Below are 18,071 nucleotides of genomic sequence, written 5' to 3'. Positions count from 1 at the left end.
ATGCATATATATATATATAAATAACAAATTTGTATATGAGTAAGTAAGGAATTGTTGTTTTGACCTACTTTTCCTCTACTCTTTTTTTTATATCAATTCGAGTTCCAAAAATTTTGCTGAGTTGTAGATTCTACCAGGTCATTTATTCGCGATGATCAAGTTACTACACTGTTTTCGCTTATGAAATGACACAATTTGATATTATGTGTTTTCAGTTCAGGAGAAGACGATTGAAACGTAATTTGTTTGTAAGAAAAATTCTTTCAAAATTAGAAATTATTAGTATGTTGTTAATTAATGCCTTGAAGATTATATTGAAAAGTTTGAATTGGTAAGATAAAGTAATTAATTCTGATTTTGCACTTTGAATTGATAGAATAGAATGATTTTTCCAATTTTGTACCGGAACCAATTGTTACGTCTCGTGCATAAACTAAGAATAGCAAATGTGCGAAACGTACCAATATAGTACTAGTGGCTGATTGAGGCTCACAAGTAATGAATAATATACGATGTATGAATAAGAATGAATGTATTTATTTATTTTGTTGTACTTACAGTTTCTAGAGTACTTTCAGTATCGTAGATCTCGGTATTTGGATAGGTTCAATAATGAATTTGCACGTTCTCACTTTTAATGGATCGCGTATTTATTGAGATCAAATAATATAGTTTGACAGATAATAATTGAATAGTTAGCCAAATTGTCGAACAGGCTTGCACGCGACTGTAGTGTCGATATGTAGAGTTTATTCGTCAATTGTCGAACTGACGTGTACGGAGTAACGATAATTGCTGATCACCTTTCGGGTGGTTCATCTTATATACATAAATTTGTGCTCAATACATCGCTGATGTTTCTTGTGTAGTTGAGTAATTTTCTTTTCGAGTTCATTGTGTGTTGTGTAATGCTGAGTATGGTCTTTGTGTTTTGCTGCCGTATCGTTTTCTGGTGGACGTGTATATAGTTTTGATTTTACGAAATTCGGGATTGCACTTTTAAAGAATGTAAATGAGTAAAGATACGTCTTGAGACGTAACACAACAGTTGTTTGATACAATGGGATCAACCTTTCTATGAAATCCGATTTGACCTTGAGATTCATTTTCAAAGTCATTTGAAGGTCAAAGATTTTTTTTGAATACGAACCCATATTTTTATCCCGGATTCGAAAAGAGCGGAAAATTCTACGTTCAAATAGCCTATTATGTGTGGGGTGCGGTTAACCCCCCCTCGCCTAAGGTCATGTAGGGATCAAATTTATGATTTTCTTCATCTATGCACAGGGATGATCGGGCAAGAGTAAGGTTAATTGTAATAACCCCATAACTCCAATACCCAACTACTCGATAACCCGTAGAACCCCAATAACCCAATAACCAAGAGATATTTTGAATAAGGACCCCCATTTTTTATCCCGGATTCCAAAAGAACGGGAAATTTTACGTTTAGATAAAGTATTATGTTGGGGGAGCGGTTCACCCCCCCCCCTCCCACCGAGGTAAGGGTGAGGTTAATACAGGCTTAATATTAGGCTTTGAATACATGAAGTCGACTTTGAAAATCAACCTGAAGTTTAAGCTCAAGGTCACTGTTGTTTGACCCTACAATTTCTTTGGGATATTGAGGTTATTGAATTATTGGGGTTATCGGGTCATTAGATTATTGGGTTATTTGGGTTATCGAGTTTTTGGGTTATTACAATTAACTTTACTCTTGTCCGATCATCCCCTTGCATAGATGAAGAAAATCATAAATTTGATCCCTACATGACCTTAGGCGAGGGGGTGGTTAACCGCACCCCACACATAATAGGCTATTTGAACGTAGAATTTTCCGCTCTTTTCGAATCCGGGATAAAAATATGGGTTCGTATTCAAAAAAAATCTTTGACCTTCAAATGACTTTGAAAATGAATCTCAAGGTCAAATCGGATTTCATAGAAAGGTTGATCCCATTGTCTCAAACAACTTTGTCTGAACAATTTTTTTGTACAACGTCAACCGTCGAAAATTTTGGGGTGGTTCCTTTACAATGGGATACCCTATATAACGTTATAAATATATATTATAACTTGATAATAGTTTTTCACAGCTGCCTCTTATCATTAGTTTTTTCTCTTTTCACTCTTTTTAGTTCATCTTCGTTTCTTTTGCAGTTCATTTGTAACTTTCTTCAAAAACTTCACTTTCATCATGAAATAAATATTCGGTATACACATCGAAAACATTCGTCTGTCACTAGGTACATTGAACTGACTGCGTGCTCTACTAACAGAAGCTTCATTTAAAACACACTCAAAATGTTTGTTTACATGCGGGCACATGAAATGACCTGCGATCAGCACTTATACGAGTTCAAAAATAAACATATTTGTGTCGGACATAAATGAATTTATGTATAAGCCATGCCTATAAATAAAAAATTTTTTTCTACATTACTCAAATTTTGAATTTTTTTTGTTCGCTCTTATCTCAATCTCATATGATATTACTTTTGGAAATTTTTGACATATATTTCCTTAAACTACGAAGTAAAGTTAGCAAGTATTTTGAAATATTTATCTGTTATACTTTACGTGTACAAATTAAAAAAAATAATTTTTTCTATCGAGTGGCCAATAGAGTACTCAGATTTTGAATCTATCTAACTTTTTATCTAAAAGTCGCATATTAAAGAATAAAGCAGATTTAGTTAGAGTTTCTGAAAGAGTACCGAAAAAAATTACGTTGAGTTATCAAAAAAGTTATTTTTTTAATTCGACTAAAACCGACTTTTTTTTAAATATTAAAAAATGCAGTTTCCTTTACATTTAAACTGATTTTTTCACTCTGAGACTAGGCATACTTAAGAAAACTATTTCTTTGCAATAAACAGGCCTACACTGTAGTAAAATAATTGCATCAGATTTTTTGAAAACAACTTATTTTTATAATGTGTAACGAGAAAGGTTATCTAAAAAATGGGAAATTTATTTAAGAACAAACTCCCACGGTGCAGAGCTAACCGCCACTCCGTTAAACATGTATGATTGTGCGTGTATTTGCCTTTACGTCAGATGATTTCGCTTAATTGTCTTTTATCGAACGGAGTTGAACTCACCTTAAGTCACGTGCCTTGTGACACTCGATGAATCTTAGGTGTGGGTGAATTTACGCCTAATCCACTCAATCCCCGTAAACGTAATCGGATTAAAACCTAAGTCTTCTACAAATCGCTTAAGCTACTGGGAAAATTAAATGACGTATTCAGCGAATAAATTTAACTAACTTTAATTAATAAAAATAACTATAGTCTTTATTGGGCCAAAAGACTAATGCTTGCGAACAAGATTTTACAATGAATACTATTCGGTGAGAGAGAGAGAGAGAAGATTCGAAATTTACCGCGAACTAACGCTCGGCGCGAATACAAAAAAATCGCTATCACGATTGACAAAATACCGAGTGTATTTTGTAACGCAATAATGACGGGAGGTGCACCTAGCCTGCAGTGCAATTACGGTGATCAGCCGTAATTGTTGATGAAATATATGCACTGCCGCTGCCCTCCTATTTATCAGCTGCGCTGCCTCAGTCTGCCTTTAATCTGCTGCAATACTGTTTCTGCACTGCTGCTACTTACTGCTGCAATACCGTCGTTGCACTCACGCACGTAATTGTCCCAGAAAATCTTTAATAACGGCGAAACACGATGCAAAACAATATCGGCGGTAAACTCGCGTAAACAGCTCAGGCGTAACTGTTTATTCAAATGATCGCGCCCCCCCCCCCTCTCACTCTCTTATATGTTTGTACTAAGCGTGAGAAGCAGAATCGCAAACGGATCGATTAATTGAATCGACTACCGTTGCAGCCCTGTGCAAGTCCTGACTACACGAGCATGACGAATATCCGCGATACGCTGCTACCTGGAACCTGAAAGAAAAGAAGGAAAGGAACCAAATAAACCCAACAAGGCTAATTTATTTGCCCCCCAGGGCCTACATAATTTTTTATGTACACCTGGCGCTCGATGTTTCGGGTAGCGCCACTGTGTAGCTTTCTTCGGGCACCGCTGGGAGTTGGTCACCCCAGGTTCCCCAAATATGTAGCAGCCCCTTAGCTGCGATCGGGATCGAGCAGACTCCCAATCTCGAGTGGTCTGCTCGGCAGACCGAAGGGACTGCTGGGCGTTGACTCCCTGGGAGGCGGTGACGGTAATGCCTCCTACTGTGGCGGTCGCACGTCCATCTTGCGACCTGACCATGATTGTGGTATCAGGAGCTATAAATCCGTCCACATGGACCGTGAGCATTGGTCCAGCGTCAGTAGCTCCTGGGGCTCTCTTCTCCTGAGCCGGCGCCGGGAGCGCTACGGGGGACTCCTGTCTATTGTACATCCGCAGCAGGGCCTCTCCGTAGACCCTCTGGCGCTGAGCCATCTCTACCTACTCCCCGACCAGTTCTTCTGCGCCCTGGCAGTTCATGAAGTATCTCAGGTGCTCCTGCACCTGAGACTGGAGATCTTGGGCGAACCGCCAAGCACTCTCCACCTCGCTGACCCCCAGACGTACGTGTCTGTAGTCGAGGAGGAGAGTAGGCTGCTCCGGGATACGGGGGTGATTGCAGACCCAGTGCGATGCCTCACAGGTTTCCCTGGGTCCTGGGCACTGGCTCGCAATGTCTGACGTCTGGGGTACGCCGGACTTGAGGTTCTGCACCCCCTGGTCCACGGTGGAATTGGGACGCTTGCCCTCTTCCTGGTCCTCCGTTTGGGTCGAAGCATCTCTGGAAGACTTCATCGGGGCAACCCACGATGCGTCCCGAAGAACGTCCGCCAACGAAGCGTGGTGGCGCTTCTTTTGGGTGGTTCCCTCCAACTGGACCTGGCGAAGCTCCGCAGATCTTCTATCAACTACGTCGCATCAGTGCCCAGCTGGAGATCAAATAACATCTGCGTGACCACCTCGAAGGTTTCCTCTTCGACGACAATTCTTCGGTCCATCTAAAACGTCCAAAACAAAGAATCTCGGATGAAACTCCCTGCGCGAAGAAAAACAATATTAAATGCCGCATTCCACCGAGTTAGGCGCTATTTATCGCGGGAACGCCCTAGCCCTCGTCGGTCACCGTTTGGGTTTATCGGCCCAACCGTCCTTTATACGACGGACACGGTCTTTCGAGGCCTTCCTTTCCCTCTAGATTCCTTTAAGGGAGAGTTATGGCCTTTTGCTTGACCGGTGACCGTCTCTGAGACCTTTCGAGGTCGACCACGACCTCTCTTGGTTGGGGCAGATACCGGTAAATCCGACGTCTCGCTGGGATCATTATCGACGACCGCGGGGGCTGCTAATTCAATCCGCTCGCATTTCGATAAATCCTTCTCCAGATCTTCGCACGCTTTCGCGGACTCATTCGCCTCCGACGGCTGTTCATTTTGCGGCTCACGAGGATCGATGATATTCTCGCTTTCCTCTTCCTCACCCGGACCATAGTACGGCTTAAGGTCTTTGACATGGAAGAGCTCGGGCAGGATCTCTAGCTGATTGCCTAGTCTGTACGTGTTGGAACGACAAACCTCTTTAATCACGTACGGACCAGCATATTTCGGCGCAAATTTGGCTGAAATGCCTTGGGCAGCCGAAGAGAGAATCCTCTTCCTCTTCCAAACCCAATCTCCGACCTTAAACTCGGGTTGCCGTCTCTTCCGGGTTTAATAAGCCGCCTGACGCGCAGCTTCCTTCTTTGACTTGGAGTTGGCCCTCTCCCATAAATTAGGGAGCTTCTCCATATGTTCACCCAATCTGCCATAGCTCGACCCTCCGAACATTCAAGGGCCTGCTAATCTTGGATTCTTCTGAACGTCAAAGGAAGTACCGGCTGATACCTAAACATGAGCATCGCAGGACTATATCAAGTGGCGCTATGAGTTGCCAAGTTCAACGCGAAGTTGAACTCTGACAGCTGTTCGTCCCAGCTCTTATGATCACGGCTTACGTAAGACGTGATCAAAATTTAGAGAGTCCTCTTTACTCGCTCTGTGGGATTCGCTTGGGGATGATACACGGGAGCTAAGGCGCGCTGGATGCCGTTCATCTGGAGGTACGAATCGACTTCTTGATTCTTGAATTCGGTTCCATTATCCGACAAGAATACCTCTGGCGTGCCAAACCTAGTGACAATCCTCTCGTGTAATGCCCTTGCGATTGTCCTCTCATTGGCTTTGCGTATCGCAACGCACTCTACACAGCAAGTAAATAAGTCTACAAAGAATAATATAAACTCAAAACCTCGAGAGCTTTTAGGAAACGGACCAGTGATATCACCGGCCACCACCTGCCAGGGTCGTGACACTTGTCGACGACCCATCAGCCCGCAATGTGCCCTTTGTTCCACCTTACATTGCTGACATACCGGGCAACTCCTTACGTACTCCCTGACCTGATCATACATCTTAGGCCAGTAGTACAAGCGCCTAGCCCTGGAGAACGTACGCTCTCGTCCTTCATGTCCTGCCGTAGGAGCATCATGGACCTCCTGGAGCACCTGGTGCCTTTTCTCCCTAGGCACCGCAAGCTTACACACTTCGTCGTTGTCGATGGACCCTTCACCGTCCTCATTAGGGTGAAAGTGATACAGCCCCCCTCCCACTACCTTTCAAGTAGGGTTAGAGTGTGGGTCTTGGCATACTTCCTGGTATTGTTGCAAATACCAGGCGTCAGTGGTCTCCGGCCGACTATTTATGGCACTCACTTCAATCCCCTTCTCCTCATAGGCCCTAGACAAAGCGTCTGGCACCACATTGAGATCCGTCCTTCGATATTTAATATCGAAGACATTGCCTTGCAATGCTAGCGCTCACCGCGCTTATCTTCCCGTAGGATTTCTTATATTGTGGAGCCATTTCAGGCAACTATGATCAGTGATGACCCTGAAATGATGCCCTTCAATGTACAGCCGGAACTTTCCAATAGTCCATACCACTGCCAAGCACTCTTTCTCGGAGACCGTATAATACCTCTCAGCGCTGTTGAGTGATCGGCTGGCGTATTCGATTACACGCTCCTCTCCCTCGACATCCTGCGTGAGGACTGCCACGATCCCACTATCACTGGTAACAGTTTGCAGTATAAACTGACTGATCCGTGAGGATCGGGCGATTGCAGTATTGGGGCGGAAGTCATCGCCTCCTGCAACCTCGTGAAAGCTCGCTCTTACTCCTCCTCCCAAAAAGAAACGTACGTTCTTCTTTGTCAGGCGGTTTATAGGTTCAGCGATCATGGCAAAATCGGGTATAAAACTTCTATACCACGAGGTCATTCTTATAAATCGCTTCACCTGTTTGCCAGTCCGGGGTGTTACATATTCCAGCATCGGTCATATCTTCTCGGGATCTGGTCTTACTCCGTTCTGGTTCACAAGAACTTCCAAGACTTGCGTCTTGCAGAAGTGGCTTTTGGCTTTGTTGATGGTTAGGCCTGCACCTGGAATTCTCTTCAATACCATTTTTAGGTGCCAGTTATGCTCCTCAAAGGACGACGAAACCACAATTACGTCGTCAAGGTAAGCAAAAGCGAATGGATCCATATCCGGGCTTATCACCTTGTCCATCAACCTCTGGAATGTCGCTCCTGCGTATGACAGTCCGAAGGGCATTCTCTTGAATCGAAAGTGCCCTAATCCAGGTACTATAAACGCTGATATCGGACGCGATTCTTCCTTTAGGGGAGTCTGATGGTACGCACTGCTCAAGTCCAGCGTAGATATGAACTATGCATCCCTTATCCGTCTTAGGATGTCGTTCATATATGATAAAGGGTAGGCATCAGGTTTGGTAATCGCATTTACCTTTCGGTAATTCACGCAAAACCTATATTTTCCATCAGCCTTCTTTACCATTACTATTGGACTTGACCATCCGCTGGTCGCTGGTTCTATTACATCTTTTTCCAGCATATCTTTGACCAGCGCGTGCATTTCCTCTCGTACTCTATCAGAAACTGGGTGGTACTTCTGTTTGATGAGTCGAGCACCTCCAACATCTATTTCGTGCTCAACCCCCACGGCACAGCCTAAAGCCTGACCTCCGTCAGGGATCAATCTACTACCGAGGTCTTCTATTTCCTCCAGTTGTGTCTCCATGGCCTCCCACAGTCCTACCGGTGCGAGAAATGCCGTACCACCAATTCCAGCCACTTCCATTGGTAAAGATTGGCCACTTCCATCGCCCACCCTGGTCACATTCAATCTGAGTCCCATCTCCGATGCCAATCTTAGCCCTAACTAACCCATGACCGCGGATGAGGCGCCAGTATCATAGAGTGCACTAATTTTAAAATCATCTATATCTACCCGCAACCACCACCTGGTCTCATCCTCTGGGTCATATCCACGAGTCGCATCTTTGCCTTCCTTCGTCGTGCTTTTCAGCGGCTTTTTCCCTTCCGTTGCTGCGACGACGATGGGATTGCTTCTACTCGTGGATTCCTTCGGTAGAGGAGTTTTTCGTGTGGGGGGTTTCCCTCAATCGAGTCTTCCCCCTCCTCCACAACCTGTATGTGGCCATCTGGTCCTTCCAAGATGACCACTCCCCTATTCTGCCGAGGGCTGGTATCGGGCTCGATCGCCTTCTGCTCCAACGTACCGCTAGGTAGTGGACTCCCTTGATGCCCTTCCAAGGCCTGTTTTGATCTCTGGGTCGCCGACGACCCGCATCGAGAGGTCGAATCTACTGGAGACACGAAGATGACCTCTTCTCTTCGCTCTCCTTGCCGTTTCCCTTGTCGCAGTCTGGGCAGAATTTACGGCTAAATCCCAGTTTGCCATAAGCGGAACACTGGAGAGGCTTGGTGAAGTCGATCTTCCGCCTCTGCCCTTTTCGCCGCTCGCCAGCAGACCTTGGAGAAGGAGAATTTTTCCTTCCCCCACGCCATCGGTTCTTACGCTGTTCTGGATGGCTGCCTTGTTTTTCATTGGTCAATTTGCGTAACATCCGCTCAATGCCCTCTAGACGCTCCTCCATCTTCTTATCCGAAGTAGAAGCTTACGTAGCCGATACCGTCGCTTGTTCCGTAGGCCTCCTGGCAGGGTTCTCCACGCCCTGTCCGCGCTGCGGATCTCCCTCCTTCTTCGCCCGCGCCTTCCCTTCGCTATCCATTGCAGCGGTTTGGGATTTACTACCAGCCGTTCTTTTGCTCGGCTGCTAGACGTGCTGAGGGAAGATCGTCGTGTTGGGGTCGGCGAATACACGTGAACGACGACCGTAAGATAAGGTGTTCTATACTTCGGTCGCCCTCCTGTTGAATTCGCGCATCGACTTCTTCTCGCTCCGACGCAGCTGAATTTGAATGTTTGGAAGGAGACTTACATGGAGTAGGTCTAATAACCTCTCCAAGGGCATTGGTGGTTCCAGTCTATTGACAAGAGCCACCAGGTTGGACACGTAGTCTCGCACTAGTTCGTCCTCAACCTGGAATCTGTTCTGGGCTTCCTGCAACAGCCTTTTTTGATGTTCCGTACTAGTGCCGAACCAATCTCAAGCGTAAGCGAAGAATTCTGCATAACTGAGCCATTGGTACTTATTGTTATCGTACCAGGTCCTCGCGTTACCTTTGAGGATGTCTGATGGGGAACAAAGTACTTCGTTATCAGTCAGCCCTGCGCCCACGCGCAGATATTCCAACCAAAACAGAAACGTATCTACGCTCTGTGCCCTACTGCCCGCAAACTTCAATTTCCGTCCGTGGACAATTTTCCCAACATCTCGGGTTATGGAGAGCCCTGAGGATAGCTGAGGTCCGGTGCCAGATAATCAGCTTCGACTCCTCTGTCAAACAGGTGCGAATCTCCCATACTCTTCCGGATCCTCTTCACCTTCCAATCTTTAGAGGGCTTCCAGTGGGGTGGCGTCCTTTTTCCTGGGTAGTGGTCTTGGAGGAGCCGGTGTACTTCCTGGAATCCCAGAATCGTAGTAACAGGTGAATGTGTCCTGAAAATCCACATTACGTCTGAGCGCGGTTGAACCGAGTCGTGTTGAGAAGTACGGCTAGCATTGGCCCTTTCATGCATTCGGTCTTCCAGCTCTCGTATTCATTGGCGCATGTCCTGTGCCTCACGCTCCGCACACACCTGTATTCCCTGCAGAGTCTGAAGGGTTTCTAGGATTCGACCTAACATCTTGCAGTTGCGGTCGACTCCCTCCTTCAGGTACTCTATTTCCCGGAAGGCTTTACTCAAGGATAATTCTTCATGAGGTTCCCTTCGGGTGCAGGATTCCTGCGATCTGAGATCCGGATTGCTCCGTCTCTTCTCTCCCTCCTCCTGCTCCTGGGTACGGAGGGCCTTCTGGATGAGCTCATCCTCTTCTTGGCGGCTGGCTTCATCCTCAAAGTCCCCATCCGGGCAGGTGAATGTACTTGACATATCTGGTAAGGATATTCCCTCCCTGTTGATGAGCCTTACGGGATGGTCGCTGTTCTCATCTGCGCTGAGGTTTTCCAACTCGTCACAGATTTTGTCGAGCCACGCTTGTCGGGTGCGCCTCCTGCGCCTCGTCACCTCTTTGCTGCGCGTGGTCTCTTCGAAATCTGTGACGGTGTACTCTCCTAGCAACCATCTCCCAAGCCTAGCCGCCTGCTGGATGACACTTCCATCCTTGCGCAGCTCTAATTCCGCCAAGTAGCGTTCGCGCTGTGCGGAGGTCAGCTCTAATGCCTAATTGTCGATTTGAGCTGACAACAGAGAGATCTTGCCTCCGCACGGGTGTATGAGGCGGTCGAGGTTTAAAATTATCGACCTAATCGACTACTACCGCTTCCTATCACGCAAGGTATGAGCGGGGTATACACTATTTAGTGTAACTACCCTTAATGCCTCCTTTTTATAAGGCACAAACTCGCTAGATTATGAGCGTGTGCAGTCTCCGCAAACTATCTAGTAATATTATAAAAATATCCTACCTAAGGTCGGAGCCTACTGTTTGCTTGCTCCGCCTGGCTAATATTTTCTGGACTGCACGCCTGGGTCGCGCTCTCTGCTTTTATCGTTGTTCAGGTGCTTCCAACCCCCTTTATCCATCAAACTATGGCTGAAATGGGTTAACACCTGACTAGTCCGAACGACCCGAAATCACTTCGACCTACTAATAATTATCGCTTTCGGCCCTTTTTACAATCAACTTAACAATTTTAATCAAAAGGTTCGAAGTTACTTCGTTTTTTCCCCAGCAGAGGGCGTACCGCTCACGATCTCGCGCTACCACTCGCTCAAACCTTCCTAAGCGCTCGGCAACTCGTCTCTCTCTCTCGTGCGTCGATTACCTTCGGCGCACAATCCTATTCGCACTAAACGGGTCTAAATACCAGTTGGGCGTCATGTAACGGGGGAGGTTATCTAAGAAATGGGTAATTTATTGAAGAACAAACTCCCACGGTGCAGAGCTAACCGTAGCTTCGTTAAACACGTATGATTGTACGTGTTTTCGCCTTTACGTCAGATGATTTCGCTTAATTGTCTTCTATTGAACGGAGTTGAACTCACCTTAAGTCACGTGCCTTGTGACACACGATGAATCTTAGGTGTGGGCGACTTTACGCCTAATCCACTAAATTCCCTAGACATAAGCTACTGGGAAAATTGAATGACGTAATCAGCGAAGAAATTTAACTAACATTAATTAATTAAAATAACTACAGTCTTTATTGGGCCGAAAGACTAACGCTTGCGAACAGGATTTTACAATGAATACTATTCGGTGAGAGAGAGAGAGAGAGAGAAGATTCGAAATTTACCGCGAACTAACGCTTGGCGTGAATACAAAAAAATCGCTATCATGATTGACAAAATACCGAATGTATTTTGTGACGCAATAATGACGGGAGGTGTACCTAGCCTGCGGTGCAATTACGGTGATCAGCCGTAATTGTTGATGAAATATATGAACTGCCGCTGCCATCCTATTTATCAGCTGCGCTGCCTCAGTCTGCCTTTAATCTGCTGCAATACTGTTTCTGCACTGCTGCTACTTGCTGCTGCAATACCGTCGTTGCACTCACGCACGTAATTGTCCCAGAAAATCTTTAATAACGACGAAACACGATGCAAAAAAATATCGGCGGTAAACTCGCGTAAACAGCTGAGGCGTAGCTGTTTATTCAAATGATCGCGCGCCCCCTCCCTCTCTTAATTATTTGTACTAATCGCGCGTGAAGCAGAATCGCGAACGGTTCGATTAATTGAATCGACTACCGTTGCAAATAGCCTTAAGAAAAAAAAAATTTATGTGGCATTTCTTTTTAAAATTAACCAAAAAATAGAATATTCTATTTTTTCCCGTAAGTTATTAATACTTCGTTATAAAATAAATAGAGTAATCATATTTTATCATTATTCCCTTCTAGAAAATATTTTTTAATATTGTGAAACATTTCCAGGTAATGCTCAAATATAGCGGTTTCCCGAAAGTTAAAAGTTTCGTGGATTTCCTCAAATATCGTGTCTATTGTTTTTCTTGTTTTTCTGAATTTCGTCTGCGAGTTGCTTATTTTTAGTGTCTCTTTTTTTTCCATTTCGTTGTCCAATCTTTTCTTTACAATTTCTGTATATGATCTTGTACGAGGGTGGTCCGATAAGTACTTAGCCTACAAAAGAACAACGAAAATTTTGGAAAAGTGACGTTTTATTTTTCATACACTTGGTCCAGCGATGTTCCAACTTCTTTAACCCGTCTGAAAAATACGTTTCCTCGAGATTTGAAAAGTAGGCTTCCGTGGCAGCGATTACCTCCTCATTCGACTCAAATTTCTGCCCAGCGAGTGACTTTTTCAGGTTTGGAAACCAAAAGAAGTCGCACGGGGCTAAATCTGGAGAATACGGTGGATGGGGCAGCAGTTCGTAGCCTAATTCGATCAATTTGGCCATGGTGACGGCGGAGGTGTGAGCCAGTGCGTTGTCATGGTGGAAGAGCACTATTTTCTTCGCCAAATGGGGCCATTTTTTCTGCAATTCGACGTCGAATCGGCCCAATAATTCGGCATAGTACAGCCCTGTGACCGTTTTGCCCCTCTCCAGGTAGTCGATGTAGATCACACCTTGTGAATCCCAGAAAAAGGTGGCCATCACCTTTCCGGCCGATGGGGCAGTCTTCGCCTTCTTCGGAGCACTTTCGCCGGGTAAAATCCACTGTTTCGACTGTTCCTTGGTCTCTGGTGTATACCAGTGGATCCATATTTCGTCGATTGTCACAAAACGACGCAGAAACTCCTTCGGATTGCTCTTAAACAGCTTCAGACATTGCTCTGAAATTGTCTCACGGTTGCGCTTGTTGTTCGGAGTGGGCAAACGCGGCACCCATCGCGCCGACAGCTTTCTCATGACCAAAATTTCATGCAGGATATGATCCACGCGGTCTTTTGAGATGCCTACGATCTTAGCTATCTCGCGCACCTTCAATCGTCGATCTGCCAATACGAGATCGTGAATTTTTGTCACGTTATCCTCCGTGGTAGCCGTTTTCGGAGCACCTGGACGTGGCTCTTCAAAAATCGACGTGCGACCACGTTGAAACTCGTTAAACCAATTTTTGACGGTCGCCATCGAAGGAGAAGAGTCACCGCATACAGCATCCAAGCGCTTTTTGATTTCGCTGCGCGATTTCCCTTCCAAAAACAAGAATCGAATCACCGACGGATACTGCTCTTTTTCTATTTTTCAGAAATCAACGGACACACTTGTTTTCACACGCTCTCAAAAATAAACTACAACTCCGATCCGGCTGAAATCTTGACAGTAACCATCGAGAAGGTTGTACTACGTGATAGAATATTTCTTTTGCGAGAGTGGCACCATCGGGCGGTAAGGCTAAGTACTTATCGGACCACCCTCGTATCATGTATCCGTCAGTGTAATTCCTCTATAATTATCTATGTCTTTCTTGCTTCCTTTCTTGTATATTGGTGTTATGATTCTCTTTCTTCAATTTTCTGGGTATTCTTTTTAACTTCTTCATTTTCACTTTCCATGCCTCATTAGTTATTTAGTTTTCTTCTGGTGCCTTTTTCATATTCATTTTTTTAATTATTTGTTCCATTTTCGTTTCTTCTATTGCTTGGGCTCCTTTTTACCTTTTTCCTTTATTTTCTTTTTTTTCGCTTTCTTCTTCCTTTTCTTTTCCCAATTGCGTCTTGAAATATTTTGTTCATTTTTCTTCTGTTATGCTGTAGCCGGTTCCTTCTCTTCTCTTATTTTTGTTTGCTTGTTTTCAAAATTCTTGACCTATCTTATCTCTTTCTATCTATCTCTTTTATAATTTTGTTTATCTTTTTTTTCTTTTGTTTCTTCGATTGCCCCCTTGCAATCTCTCTATGCTTCTAAGTACTCTGTTCTCTCTCCGTTACCTTCTATAACTTCTTTCAACATCTCCATTACTCTTCTTCTTTTTTCCTACATTCATCATTCCATCATACATTCCTCTTCCCTTTTTTCTCTTACTTTCTTCCTTCCTATCGTGTTTGTAACTCTAATTTTATTCCTTCCTACTCATTTTGACCTTCCGTTACTCTCACCCATCTAATATATATACATTTGTTCATTCCGTGCTCTAATTATAAACCGCCCTTTCTTATTCCTGTTATATTTTTTCTTTTTCTTCCTCTATTTCTATCGTCATCGGCAAATGGGCCTATTTATACTTTCCCGTTATTTTCATTATGCCTATATCCTTGTACGCCTTTGCATTGACTGTTACGTAGTCCATTGTCGTTGACCTTCTTGTTCCTATATGTCAGCTCTCCGTTTATATCTTCATCTGTCTTTCCGTTTAATATCTTTGTTCCTCATTCATTATAGCATTTATTTTTCCTCTCTATTTACTATTTTATCTTTTACTTTCACTTCATATGGATCCTCATTCGATTCCCACACTCTTCCCTCTTTCGCAGTCTTTGCATAAAAATTCCCTCATAATATTTCTCTTCTGTCACTATTGTCTTCCGCCGCTTCTCTCAATATCTCATAAATTTTCTCGTCCAGTTCCTCGTATACAGGATGTCCAAAAAGTCTGGAAACACCTTCAAAATTTTCCAGACAAAGTAATTTTTGGAAATTATTAAGGTCATTCTTTAAGAAACAATGGAAAAAAGTTAATTTCGAACGGTAATAAAAAACTTCTATTTAAAAGATTTTATACCGAAAGAAATTAAAACTGAGTAAGACACAATTCATGGCGTATCCATCCCTGTATTTGCAACTGATTACAATTGAATAAATAAATTTAAATTTAGCCGTATATGAACAAAAAGATGAGCATTGTTTAAGACGTCCTGTACAAATGAGTACTCCCTAAATGATTGACTAAATACACAATATGATACTAAGTTCTAGGAGAATAAAACTGCATGAAATAGTTGAGATGTCGGAGGTATCAAAAGGTACTGTCGTTTCGTTTTTGCATGATAAATTAGCCATGAGAAAAATTTTGGCAAGATGAGTGCCGCGTTTGTTCACAGTAGAGAATAAACACAATCATATTGTCACCGCTAAGGTCTTCTTAACACGCATCACTCGCAATTCGGACGACTTTCTGCGATGATTTACAACTGTAGATGGAGTCACCAAGACAAATAAATAGTCTATACTTCCGAAACACAGGAACAGTCAAAACAGCGGATTTTTAAAAGTGAACAGGCTCCAAAGAAAACGACGACAGTTAACTCGACCAGCAAGGTTATGGTCACTATATTTTTAAAATGCACGTTGAATTATCTTCATCAACTATTAAAAAATAGAACAAACAGTCACTGATAAGTATCATAGAACTATTTAAGTGAAAAAATTAACGAAAATCATCCTCTCTTGAACAAGGACAAATTTTGTTTCATTAAAACAATGCAAGAGTGCATACTTGTGTAGTTTCCATATTCAAAATTCAAGAATTAAAGTCCGAATTAGTGGACCATCTATCGTATTCACTAGATTTGGCTCCTAGTGACCTTCTTCTTTAAATCTAAAAAAGTTGCTTAACGAACAGTGATTTATGTCAAATGAGAAGATCATAACACAAACAAATGGCTATTTTTTACTTAATTTTGGATATAATTTTTACGAATTGGACATTCTTTGTATTTTGCAGTGTGCTTACCATAAAATTAGTGCATTTTACATCTTTAATTTTTTTTCTTATAGGGCGATCTTCAGTTGTGTGTTCTCATGCATGTTTTATATAAACCGCACTTTAATAATAGTATTTTTTTTGTGTGCTTGAGTTTTTGGTAGTATTAAAATGGTAGGATATTGCTTTTCGTATTTGGTAGTTCAGATTTAATAACAATATTTAATAATTATCTGTTAACTTAATATTTGTCTTAAATGTTATAATCGCATTCTAATTCCACGGTAAACAGTCATAGCGGTATCTTCGTCACACGATACAGAATATATCAGATGATTTTTACAGTATTGTATTTGTATCGTTGTTTTATTCATATTCCTTTATAGCAATTTTAAAATCACCTATATTAACTAAGGGGTGCAAACTCTCAAAATTAATTACAAACCCTTACATTCTGTACACTGACATGTATAACATTGCATATTTTTTTCTCTTAGTGCGGCAACTATCGTATTTGACCATTTCAACAGTAACAGCAATAACCAAAAGCGACAATCGTCGTAGTAGCGATAGCAGCGGAGGTAACGGCAATTGTAGTAACAAATAATGGCAGTAACATCATCAATAGCAGTGAGACAGCAAGCACACGCGTGCAGCAGAGGTCAGTGCCGTGTTCTCTCTCTCTCTTCCCCCCTCTCTATCTTTCTCTTTCCCTATTTTGTTCGGGCGCGTTAGTTGTGTTCGCGGAGCCATGCAGTCTTGTCGATTTTTGAGTACATCTTTATCGGTTGTTGTGTTCGGGACTAATGGTAGAGAGGTAACGTATATCGGTAGTGTTCGGCTTTCTAAGCGCACTGTGGATTCACGTCATTTGTGTATACTGTGTGTTTATGTACTAAAATAAAGCGTTTAAAGATTATAACGAAACATTTGTATATTCGTTATGTCTCTCTCTCTCCCCAAGAAGCCAGTAACTAATATATTTAATAATCATTATAAATTACCATATTGTTTGAATAATTACAGCATTACGGACGTCAGCGAACTGGTAAGCGACGCGACTTGCGTATGATAATCGATATCGACTCGCGGCGCGGACCTCGCGGAGAGACGCTTGCTTGCGAGGAGAGAGAGAGAGTTTCGAATATTGATACAGTCCGTTTTCGACGATCGACGGGTTAACGTCCCTCGCGCGAGTCGTCAGGAGTATTCTTCAATTTCCTTCTGGCGAGCCGAGGCCTACCGCGGACATCCAGCCTACGTACGCTGCCTACACAATAAGAGAGGCGTTGTTGCGAGTCAGCCGACCAGCGGAAGCGAGTGCGCGGCAGAAGCGAGCCCGCTATTGTGTGCCCTCGGTTTGCGGGTTAGAGTACAAGCGACCATACTGTAAGTACCAGATCTAGTACCTGGCTTCTCTCTCTATACCGCTCTCTCCCTTTTTGCGTTAACTAAGCCACGCGTTTACGCTCGCCTTTTCTTTTGTCGCTTCCACGTTCGAACGGTGCGCACCGGTTCGCTGTCGCCAGTGTGCACAACTCACAACAGAGCGGGTGCTTGCGCGACCTTAACCGCGTAGCGCGTGCGCAGTTCCGTTCGCTTCACTGTCAAACTATTGCGAGTTTGTTGCGTTGCGATTAATATTGTTTATATCGACGCGTTTCGATACTATGTATTCCTTTGTTGCTAATTAAAATTTATACGCCTCTACTTTTAATCATATTCGAGTGCTTATTGTCCGCCGACTCCCTGTTCCTTGAATTGCAATTGTGTATGCGGCTGTACACGCGCGAATCTCTCTCTTTGGCCGTCGCGCATCTTCACGCGTAGCCTACGACACTCTCCGCGGGCCAAGCTTTCTGACCGAAAAGGAGGCAACTGAGCTGCTGGACCCAAGACACCCGGTGCAGGAGCACCGTGCTGCTCTGGAGAGCAACCTAATTTATTTCCCGCGACTTATATATTATATAACTGTTCCTGTCCAG

At 43.6% G+C, this 18,071-nt stretch overlaps 1 protein-coding gene across 6 annotated transcripts in view; it reads right to left on the bottom strand.

Moving 5' to 3' along the window:
- LOC131671351 (mitochondrial inner membrane protease ATP23 homolog) overlaps positions 1–18,071 on the bottom strand; it is a 423,775-nt gene that overhangs the window by 143,428 nt on the left and 262,276 nt on the right. The gene's annotated exons all lie outside the window — the stretch shown is intronic.

Source organism: Phymastichus coffea, unplaced genomic scaffold (genome assembly GCF_024137745.1).
Source record: "Phymastichus coffea isolate CEN01 unplaced genomic scaffold, Cenicafe_Pcof_1.1 PCOF00001, whole genome shotgun sequence".
NCBI lineage: Eukaryota > Metazoa > Arthropoda > Insecta > Hymenoptera > Eulophidae > Phymastichus > Phymastichus coffea.
The sequence above is the reverse complement of the archived record's forward strand: the minus strand, read 5'-3'. Positions and strand labels throughout refer to the sequence as shown.